Below are 12,702 nucleotides of genomic sequence, written 5' to 3'. Positions count from 1 at the left end.
CTAGGATAGGAGGAGACTGTGAGAATAGTATAGTTTGATTAATTGAAATGTTGTCTTTTATCTCTGTTTTTTTAAAAAGGATGATTATAGAGGAGGGATAGGTATTTGTTTAGAAACTAAGGTGAGCAGAGGCGGGGAGGAAATAAGCATTCATCTCATTTGATTCTCACAACAGCCCTGTGGTTATTATGTCCATTTTGCAAATTGAGGAAACTGAGATAAGTACAGCTGAAGTATACAAATAGGAAGTATATAAAACTGGATTTGAACTCAGGTCTTGATTCCAGGACTAGTGTTTTATCCACTGTGCTCGCTAGCCGCAAACATATTCTTTTTATCTATCTATCTATCGCTCCATCATCCATCCATCATTTATCTATCTATCTATCTATCTATCTAGATATACAAAGAAAAGTAAAAACAGTTACTGCTCACAAAAAGTTTATGTTTTAATGAGCCCAGTATGTATACAATATTTGGCAGAGGCACTGGCTAGAAAAAAAGATTTTCTTCCTATACTCAGAGCATTATTCTCAAATAGCATGGCATATGTCAGCAAAGGGGCAGCAGAGCACTACAACTTTATGGTTTGATTTAATCCTGTTTGACTGTATGATGAGAGAAGGGAACCTTGGAAGGGAGGAATCCCTGAGAACTCTGTTGGGGTTTTTTGTTTGTTTGTTTTTTTGTCTGCTTTGGAGGGAGTATAACCTACTAGACACCATTCATCCCATGTTGAAAATGCTGGCTCAGGCACTGTGGTTCTGTTTTCTGAAAGCTGGTATAATAATGGCTGAGCTGTTGATGAATACTAATAGCAGCACTGTATATTTACACAGTTGGTCGAGTTGTGCTTGCTCAATGGCAGGCTTTACCTCAATGGAAATTACCTGGCTTCTGCATTCAGAGCACCAAGGACTGCAGGAGGCTGCAGAGTTGGCTCCAGGTGCCATTTCAACAATGCAAAAATGACTCATGGCCCTAATTATGTGCACGGGTGTAGGATCTTCCAGGTGCTCCTAATACCCATTCTGAGAACCCAGTGACAAGAAGTGGCCCAGATTCCTGTAGGAATGAAAGAGAGACAAAAAGAGAGAAAAAAGAGAAAAAATGGAACAAAAAAGAAAAGAAACACAGAGATAGAGACAGAGACAGAAAGATACACACTTGTGCATGCATACACCACAGAGACAGAAACAGATGGAGAGAGACAAAGACAGAGACAGATACACATACGAGAGAGAGAGAGAGAGAGAGAGAGAGAGAGAGAGAGAGAGAGAAACTATGACAGAAATAGTAGTACAAGGAACAAAGGACTCAGGCTTGGCTTCTGGGACCTGGAGTTGAATCCCAGCACAGCCATTTCTGTGAATTTGGGTACTTAACCTTTTGGTCACTTAAACCCCTAGTTAAATAGGAAATCGTGTTCTAGTTTTCTATTCTATAAAATAAAAGGTTTAGATTAAATGACCTTCAAAGTCGCTTCTAGATCCAAATTCATAATCCTTAAACAAGAAAAACAAGGTCAACTATTTGTCTGCAAAATTGAAAATCAGAGCTTCTACTTGTGGGCCTGAGTTTTTAAAAAGCACAAGATCTGAACTGGGACGTGCACCTATACTTAGATCGTCAGTGAAGTAGGCTCCCTTCTGAAAGTGAAGGGAGCACCCCCTTCATCCTGATCTTTTACCTTCTTAAAGCTGCTTTTGATCACCACAGGGAAGTTAGTTTATGTCATCCTAGAGTGAATATATTCACTTTTTTCACTTTCATATTTGGATTAGGTCAAACTTCGTGGAAAGATTAGGAAAGAACCTGGTTTCCAGGGCATCTTTTATACAGTGACAGTCACTACCAAAGTATTTCTGACTGTTATAAAAGCCCTTCCCAATCAAAACAAGTGCTCGTGCCCAGGACTGTTCCCAAGTCTCCCCTCCCTGCTTCTTCCTGCACCTCAGGCTCCTTGGAGGGCCTGGTAGCTTACTCATCTCTTGAAGTTGAACTCTATAAAGATAGACATATAGACCCAACACCTGGTCCTTTCAACTTGCCTGTTCAAGTGAATGTGTGACTGGGTGACTGTGTACGTGCAGCTAAACCTGTAGAAAAGGGGGCAGGAAGCAACATGGTGACTGAGACTGGAATAATCCCAGATGGTGCCCAAATTTTAAATTTTCTAAATGTATTCTTATACAGGAATATAGATATATTCAATATAATACATACCACATATCCTATATATAGATATATGTTTCCAAAAATAATTTTATATTGCCTTAAATGTGTGTAGTAGTTTACACTTTTTAAAATATTTTTTGGGATGATAAAAGAAAAAAAATAAATTTACATGATAGCTATTATATATTGAAAAGTATCAAGTTGTAGATAATAAATTTGCAGTTTCATGAGCAATCTTTTTTTTATTAAACTATATCATGGAAGTGTTTATTTTATTGCACTAATTAAAAATAAAATAAATTTAAAATTGAAAATATATTGACATGCATTATTTCATTGTATATGTATTAGCTGGTCTTTCCTTTATACACAGAGTTAGTCCTATTGACTTGCTGCACCCTGTAGAATGATAGTTCTGGAAGGGACCTTAGAAATGAGTCTACCCCTTTGTTTTATGGATTCATCAGCAAGTATTTTTTTCTAATAAATTTATTGATTTTTAATATCCATTGTTTTCTGATTCATGTTGGGGAAGAAAAATCAAAATAAAAGAGAAGAAACATAGGAGAGGAAAAAAAACCAGAAAAAAGAAGTGATCATAACATGTGTTGACTTATATTCAGTCTCCTTAGTTCTTTTTTCTGGATGCAGATGGCATTTTCTGTCCAAAGTCTATTGGGATTGCTTTGGATCACTGAACTACCAAAAAGACCCCAAGTCTTTCATAGTTGATTATTACACATTCTTGCTCTTATTGTGTGCAATGTATTTCTGGTTCTGTTTGTTTCGCTCAACATCAGTTCATGTAAATCTTTCTAAACCTTTTTAAAATCAGCTTGTTCATCATTTTTTATAGAACAATAACAAACCATTATCTTCACATACCATAACTTGTTCAGCCATTCCCCAATTGATGGGCATTTTCCAATTCTTTGCTGCCACAAAAAAGAGCTTCAGCAAGCATTTATTATATTCCTCTTAAGTGCCAGGCATGGGTACAGGAAAAGCAAAAAAAAAAAAAGTTTCCCACATTCTAATGATAAAAATCATAAGGACACATATACATAAATACATATTTTTACATAAAATATGTGAAAAAAATAATCAAAACATAATGGAGTGAGGAAAGGCAGGGACATTAGCAGCTAGAGGGAATCAGGAAAAGCATCATTTAAGAGGATGCTGAGAAGTAGGGATTTACTAAGAGGTTACACAAGTAGCATCAGACCTAGGATTTAATACAATAATAATAATAATGCTAGAATTTATATAGCATGTATAAATATATATGCTAAATACATCATCATGTTGCTGCTGTTTGTTCTTTAATTTTTATAGAAGACACATAAAGTTATAGGCTTTACTCTCTTGACCAGTGTCATCAACATCCAGAGGCAAGGTAACTGATTTACTGGGGTGTGCCCACTATGCAGGCTGCACCTTCTTGGGAGAGTTGAGTGCCAGGTTAAAACCAAAAATTGGGTGAGTAGACTTGGAAAAGCCTTGGAAAGCCTTCACACAAAAGGTACGAGTCCTTCCTCAATATCTGCATATCTCCTTACAGTATAGATACATATAACATATAGTATGTGTGTGTGTGCATATATAGCATCTATACTAAGAGGTATTCACATCTCTCAGATTGGCTAAGATGACAGGAAAAGAAAATGATAAATAGTGGAGGGGATTGTGGAAACTGGGACACTGATGCATTGTTGGTGGAGTTGTGAAATGATCCAACCATTCTGGAGAGCAATCTGGAACTATGCCCAAAGAGCTGTAAAACTGTGTAAACCCTTTGACCCAGAAGTACTATTACTGAGTCTGTATCCCAAAAATATCATAAAGGAGGGAAAAGGACCCACATATGTAAAAATGATTTTTAGTAGTTCTTTTTGTGGTAACAAAGACCTGGGAAATGAGTAGATGTCCATCATATGGGGAATAGCTGAATAAGCTGCACTATATGAAGGTAATAGAATATTATTGTTCTAAAAAAAAATGATGAAGAAGCTGATTTTAGAAAGGCCTGGAAAGATTTACACGAACTGATGCTGAGTGAAACAAGCAGAACCTGAAATACACTGTACATAATAAGAGCAAGAATGTGTGATGATCAGCTACAAAAGACTTGGTTCTTCTCAGTGGTTCAGTGATACATAGCAGTCCCACTAGACTTTGGACAGAAAATACCATCTGCAATCAGAAAAAGAACTATAGAGATTGAATTTAAATCAACACATGTTATGTTCACTTTTTCTATTTTTTTCTCTCATAGATTTTCCCTTTTATTCTGATTTTTCTCTCCCAGCATGATTCATAAAGCAAGTGTATATTAAAATAAATAAATTTAAACTTGGGCCAACCACTGAGCTAATCATTTTACAAATTTTAGCTCATTTGATCCTCACAAAAACCCTGTGAGGTAAAGAGTTATTATCATTCCCATTTTATAATTGAGGAAACCAATGAAAATAGAATTTAAGTCATTAACTTAAAGTTACAGACATAATAAATATCAGAGGGTGGATTTGAACTCAGGTTCAAGTTTAGGCATAGTGTTCTATCGACTGTATGACCTTGTTGCCTTGTGGCACATGCCTACAATCCCTGCTATCAGAGAACCTGAGGTTGTAGATTCCTTGAGTTCAAATGTTCTGAGCTACATTGGAGAAACCCAATCAAGGCAATTGTAATAAATTTGGCATTAATATAGAATTCTCCCCTGGATGATCAGCCCATCAAGTTGTGAAGGAAGAACAGACTAGCCCTTGTTAGAAATATAGTAGGCCTAGCCTCCTGTGCCAATCAGAGGTGGTACTGAAACCATCAATAATTGTTGCACTTCCATCCTGGGTGATATAGAGAGACCCAATTTTAAAAAAAGCAAGCAAATAAATTAGGTCTTCTGACTTCAAACCAGCATCCTTTTTACTATCCTAAGAATATCTAATTTATGAGGATCCCTTTTTTATTCAAAAACTTCATAGAAAGCTCTACTTTTGACTGATATTTCTTATACATGATAGTGGCTAAGAATAATATAGGAATCAGTTCAATTCATTGAACAATAACTAATCACTCCATCCATTGAGCGATCTAGTTTCCTATATAAATGCTAGCTGTTATTACATAGGATACTGAATCAGGTTGTATTTTTGTCAAAGGTAAATAAAAATCCAAATCACAATGTTTGATGCAGGTATATATCCACATACCCCTTACAATGCATCTGCCAAGACTGGGAACCATTGTAATATATATGCTTTGATACCCCCTAACAGGAATTGTGGAATTGTGTGTGTGTGTGTGTGTGTGTGTGTGTGTGTGTGTGTGTGTATTTTCTGGCAATAATGTTGGCTCACCAATTTAATTAAATTCTCTCATTTTATAGCTCAGGATACTAAAGCTTTTTAAAAAGTCATTTACTAAAGTCACATAGAGAGTATAGGATCCAGATTCCAAATCCAGATCCTACTAGGTTCTGATCCCAAATTCTTCAAGTCCCCTACTTGTCCCATTCTACCATAGTGCCTCGAAAAATTAAGGAAAGCCGATGGATTTATCACCGTGCCTCCAAATGAATACCTGGCACTTAACCAGAAGGAACCAGGTGCCTGGACCAAGATATGCTCACTCAGGATCTAGATTTAACTCACTGCCCATCCCTATCATTGAGTAATTTTAGTTGCAGTGAAGATGCCTGGATGAATAGTGTCTTCTCAAAGCTCACCAGCCCACAGCTGTCAGACGGAAGGCATAAAGATGCAAACTCAACTGGGGGAAGATAATGAGGCTGGGTCATCAGTACTTGGCACCTATGCATGTGTAGACTCTGACTCTTTCATCTGATCAGCTGAAGGCCCACTATAATGTCTAGTTCTATTGTGTCCATTTTCACAAGGCAGCATCTCTCTATTAGTTTTGAGTCCTGGCCTTGGCTCTGAGGAGCCTTTACAAAGCAAACAGCTGAGAATTCAATAATACAACCCATTTTTTGGCTTCAGCTTCTTTTGCTTTTGTCCACTTTAGGATATGTGCCAAGAAAAGAGAGTGGAGGTAATTCCCACCTTCATTTATAAACATTTCAAAGATGGGATCCAGGCTCTTGTCAATTTATAAAAGCCACTTGTGATCTTTAGGATTTTTACTGAAATTGGAAAATAAGACATAAATTCAAATTAATTATAGCTAAATCAACAAGGAAACTCAAAGATAAATAATATCAAGATGTGATAATACCCCAAAACACTGGTAAAATGCAAAAAGATGCTTGGAAATCTAGAGGCTTAGGAATCCCCACAAATAAAATCACAAACATTTAGGACTAAAAGGACAGAGAGTCCGTTGTTTGACCATGTCATTATAGGTAAGGAGACTGAGGTTAAGAAGAGTTGTGACCTGCCCAATATCAAAAACTCTACTCCCAACACTTCTTGAGACCCAGATGTCTTTCTGATACACTACACTACCAATTTTTTTTTCTCACATCATAGTGTGGTGACAAAACCTGAAGTCAGCTGAGACCATAAGGTTCTGAGAACCAGGAATGAATATTTTGTTCTGTATTTCTACAATAAGGACAAAAAAAAAATACCATTTCATAGATAAAATGGTAGCATTTTTCTTTTTTTCCATACTATCTACTCATCTTTACTAAAGATTGATAAAAATAATGATAGCTGGCAAATATTTAATGTTTTAAGTTTTGCAGAGTGTTTTGCAGATGTTATCTCATTTTATCCTAACAAAAACTCTGGGAGGTTGGTGCTATTGTTACCCCATTTTATGGATGAGGAAACTTAGGCAGACAGGAGTTAAGTGACTTGCCCAATGACACAGAGCTAATTAACATCTGAAACAGGATTTGAACTCAAGTCTTCCTGACACCAGGTCTAGAACTCTGTCCACTGAACCACTTAAATGCTTCTAGCTGATATTAGATGTAAAAAAGGGGAGGCTGGCTGCTCTGCTACAGCTTTTTACAAAATTAAGGACAATGGGTGAAAGTTGAAATTTTCATTTCAGTTTAAGGAGGAAAAAACCCCAAATTTCCTAATCACTGTCCAAAAATGTAATGAGCTTCTAGATGATAGGTCAAATCTATCACTTATCACTGAAAAGTCTTCAAGTAGAAGCTGACTGACCACTTATCCAGTGCATTATCAAGCAGATTCTCACGTAGGAACAAGTTGGCTTTTGAGGTCTGAGATTCTAGTTCTAAGATTTTGGGGAAAGAATAGCACTTAAAACATAAGAATCTCCTAAAACTCTTTGATACAATAACTGGAAAACACTAGTATGTTATTCCTTAAATCAAGTCACCTCTCCTTTACTAGGGACATGATGGCTTTTATGAATAAAACAATCTGTCTTCTTAGAATTTTAGGTTTTAGGGAGAAATATTATGACCTCCACCCCAAACCAAAATGTCTAAGCTGTGCCCTCTGATAGCAGACTAAGCTATGAAGTAGTACCTCTGTGACCTTATTGTCCAGTCATTTATATACCTTTGTACTATTCTATGGATAATCGGTGCCTGGAAAACATGAAACTGAAAGAGATGATGTTACAAGAGATAATTCCAAAGAAACAATGTGGTATAGAATAGAGAGCCCTAAACTGGAAATCAGAAGATTCGGGTCACTGAATGATCTTAAACAAGCTATTTTATCTGTATGAGCTTTAGATTTCTCTTCATTAGAAATTAAAGCCTCTTTTGGCTCTAGTAGCATGACTATGAGTGAATATTATAAATAGACATTTGACTAAATAATGTGGATTTATATTGAAATTTGCTTACAACTTCTAAATATTAGCAGCATTATTATGAAGGTATACCTATCATCCCTCAAGTAAGAATCATGAATAAGGGAAATACCAACTTCTGGTTCCCAAAATCTGCCTGCCAACTTCCCTATTTCTCTTGATCATCATTTATGTCTTGAGTTTCATTTTCCCTGTCACCTAAGCTTGATATCCTAATGCCATCTTTAATTCTTCATTTGATCATATCTCCTATATCCAATGGCCAACCCCCAACAATTCTATTTCTGATACGTCTCATTTGTATCTCTTTCTCTCTACTCATATGCCTACTATGCTATTTTAGACCCTCATCATCCTTTACTGGATTTATTGAAATCATTTCCTATCTGGCCTTCAATCCATCCCTCATACAACTGCCCAAATAATGTTCATAATGCACATAATTAGCCATGTCCTTTTCTGGCTCAGAACCTTAAATTTATTACATTACCTACAAGATGAATAGCAAATTCTTTAACTTAGAACTTAAGGCCCCTCAAAACATGGCTCCAAACCTCTTTCCTAGTTTCCTAGTTTATTTCTCCAAACAAACTGGATTATTAGTGCTTCTCTGATTTTGTTTTGCTTTATTTTATCAATGTACATTTGGACAGGTTATCCCCAATATCTGGATTGTATTCTCTTCATATCTTTGTCTGTTGAAATCTATTATTTCTCCCTAAAGTTCTGCATTCTACTACATACTCTCACCCCCAAATTTCAAGTGGTCTCTTCCTCCTTGTATTTGCTATAGTGTTTAATCTAAATCTTTGCCTTTCTATGTTGCCTCAACCATTTGAATGTATGTTCCTGAAAGTAAGGACTGTTTTGTTTTTCTCTTTGTAATTCAAACATTAACACAATATTTTGTACATAATAAATTCTTTATAAATAAAAAGTAAATGTTTCATTCCTGCATACATGTTTTGGTTCAAAATTTGCAAAAAAGATGCTGACCTGCACTAGTAGAAGCATTTTCCTTACCTGGAGGTTGTAATCACAAATTCAGTACTTTTCTCTATCCTTGTTGCTTATTTTTTAATTAACTACCTAATTCATTTGTTAATTTTTATTTATTTATTTGATCATTAATTCTTTCATTTTTTTTAAATTTTCAAATTCAAATTCTCTCCCTCTTTCAAAACCCTTCCCACATTGACAAGGCAAGTGATATGATATTCATTATATATGTAAAATCATGCAAAACATATTTCCATATTAACCATACTGCCAAAAACAAGAAATATAAAGAAAGTGAAAAAAGTCTGTCTCAATCTGCACTCAGTGTTCATCAGTTCTCTCCCTCTGGGTAAAGATAGCATTTATTTTCATCATGAGTCCTTTGAAATTGATAGTTAATCATATTGATCAGAGTAGCTAAGTCTTTCACAGTTGATCATTATTGCAATATTGTTTCTGCCTCTTTAATGTATCAGGCACTGTGCTAAGTTGGTTCTATAAAGACAAAAGTGAAACTGCTGCTTTTATCAATGCAAGTGTGTTAGAGGAAGGGGCAAAGTTCTCTTAACTTTTAGGTTAATGGACAATTTGGGTATTTCAGCAAGAGGATCAAATCGTCTAGCAATCATACTAAAGGCTTAGTTTATCCTGTGATCAGCCAGCCCTATTGAAAAACCTACTCCCCGAGACTTATTCATAGGATCATATATCTATAATTGGAAGGGATCACTTTCTGGGTCATCTAGTCCAAATTCCCCTTATTTCACAGATGAGGAAACTGAGGCTGGGGTCAGATCACTTCCCCAAGGTCACATAGGTAGCAAGTGTCACAACAGGGAGTGAATCCGGGTCCCCTAGTGACTGAATCCAGACCCCTTGACCAGAAATTCAGCACTCTGTCCTCTATATAAAGTGCATTCTTCCCTGGCCATGGGTCAGTCACTCGGGGTCTAGAAGGTTCTGTCCAGACTTGATCGAGCCCCTGTCATCCCCATGGCTTCCTCTCTTCTCTTTGCAGTGATGAAGAAAAGACAATAAGGAGCTGCATTCTCTACCCCACACCAAAGCTCTGCTATGGAACTCCCTTTGGATGCTAAATTTTCGGGAACTTGCCAGCTCATTTTCTAACTTGTTTTGTGATGTGGCAACAGCCTCAAATTACAGCCGCCTGAACAGCCCAGTAAATATTTACACAAACCTGCTGCTGATGGTAGGAGCTGACATGCATCCCCCTTTGTGCCCATGGTGGTGGTGGAGGGGAGAGAAAGAGGAGGGGGAGACACTGTATTAAGAGCCAACCAGCTAATGAACCTGATCCCGGCCACAGCTCAATACAGATGGCTCTTTCAATATTGGTGGCTTTCAAGCTACAGAGAGCATAAACTCAATAGCCGTCTTTAGAAGCCTCGTTTAAAGCCCCTGAATTTTGTTTGCTAGAGGCTAGGGCTGCCCTATCTTTGTGCAACCAGCAGCTGGCTCTGGCTTAGTGGTTTTGCATTTAGAAATAGTTCCCTCATGCCATCCTTGATTTTTCCCCTCTTTATAAAGGCACCAAAAGTAACAAATAAACTCTTTTCTTTATAGATCATACTAAATGGACATATGGTTCTTTAAAATGACCAAAACATGATCTCTAGGAGGTCAAAAAACACAGGCTCAGTCATTGTGCAATTAGAAACAGGTCTCCGATATCCTTCTGCTTCAGTCCTCCCACTAAATATGTTTTATTCAATGTGATCATCATCAATAATAATAACAGTTATTTAATAACCATTATAAATTATCAGTTATAATTATTAAATAGGTTTATAATTATAGTTACTATATTTACATTTAATACAAGTATTTAAATAATTATAATTATTAAATGTACTTATATTCATGCATCAAATATATAGGTATTTATATAATAAGCTTGTAATCATAAAATAATTATTTTTTATTATTATTGATACTGATAGTAAAATATTTAATACTTAATATTTTCCAGTATAAATGTTCTCAAAGCCCTGGGATAGAGGAAGGAAAAGAGAGTTGGAGGAGTATTATTATCTCCTACCATATGTTTGTTATGCCTAAGGGTCAGGACCACAGAATCAGGGGAACACAAAAGATTTAGCTTCAAAAGTCTAGAATCCTCAGTCTTGGGGCTTTGCTTGAGTGAGTTTGAAGTAAATGCTCCTCCCCCTCACTTTGACAACAGTCGCCCCTCTGTAAAACTGATCCATTTAATAAGAATTTATAGGTATCTTCTCAGTATGATGCTCTGTATTAGGATCAATATAGGAACAGTAGAAAACCCATCCCTGTCCTCAAAGGGATTATTATTCAAGAAGAATAAGGAAAGAGACTTCAATCAATAAGCAATGAACAGATGAGGAAGTTCACTGTACAACAGGCAGTGGAACGTAGGTCTACTAATTTGTGGGCCAGTGAATTGTGAATTGACCTGAACTATATAATCAAATCACTGGCATGGGAAAGTGGAATTGTGTGCCTTTTGAACCTTCTTTGTTTTCTCTATGTGACAAAGTTTAAATGGGGATGGACTTTTGGAGTTCTTCATTCAGGGAGTTATCCTTGCAATTTCCACAGGTTATAACAAAGGGGGAATGGGAGTTAATGAGCCATTTGGAGGAAGCACACTAGCCCTGAATAGTGACCCAGTATCTACACCACATACTTGTATAATGATGGCTGATAAGGAAATATGGTTGAGTGATCTGCACTTGCCCAAAAGATCTGGAAACTGTGAATCATAGTTTGGTTGGCAAGAGCATATAGCAATCCAGTATTTGGAGGTATGACCAATGGGTATAAATTAAAGATCATTGTGGAGTAAGTAGGCCCGGAGAGTGGATGGAGTATGCAAGCACTGTTCTAAAGGGTGGGAGCACAAATAAAAAGTCAGATAGTCTCTGCTTTCAAACAACTCACATTTTAATTGAGGGTAAATAACATCTATAGAAGAATTCCGCTGCTAGGAAGATGACACAGCCTAGCCCTTAGGGTGCAGGACATCATGGTGGGATCTGAGTTGATAGGGTTCAGGACTGGTATTTGGGAATTATAGCAGTTCTGAAGCAGTCTCTACCATATTGGGTTGAGAAGTAAATGAAATGACATGTAAAATGCTTTATAAATCTTAAGGCACTATATAATTGCTAGATTTTTATGGTTATTGTCATGCTTCTTTTTGTGAAATGAGAACTGCAAAGGACTAAGGTTCAAGCTGGAATGAATATGCATGCACAATGAGCTAAAGGCAATGCTAAGAAAATTGAAAAAAAAAATTAAAAATAAGACTGGAAAGTCAGTATGATGTCCCAGGATAAGGATCACAGCCATATGATGCAGGCTGGCCTTTTAACTGTGTGAGAAATGCAATGTGTAGTATAGCTAGGTTCCAATTAGCACAAATAACACATATCCTGAAGGAGTAGCATGTATTTGACTTTGAACTATTTGAAGTTATAATTATGTAAAATATGGTAATTGGTTACAGCCTAATGGAAATATGTAGTGTGTATTTGAATAATGCGACAAACTCATTGTTCATACTAATAGAAATCCAAGGAACATAGAATATTAGAACTGGGAGGGAGTTTAATTAGAGATGACTGTGTCTAACTCTCTATTAGTAACAGATGAAAAACCAGAAAGGATCAATCTGGTTGAGTCATGAGTGACTCAACAAGCAAATATTTAAGCTACAATTAAGTGCCAGGCAATGTTGTATCAGAGAAAATAATATAT

The sequence above is a fragment of the Sarcophilus harrisii genome, chromosome 4 (genome assembly GCF_902635505.1).
Source record: "Sarcophilus harrisii chromosome 4, mSarHar1.11, whole genome shotgun sequence".
NCBI lineage: Eukaryota > Metazoa > Chordata > Mammalia > Dasyuromorphia > Dasyuridae > Sarcophilus > Sarcophilus harrisii.
Note: the sequence above shows the minus strand (reverse complement) of the source record.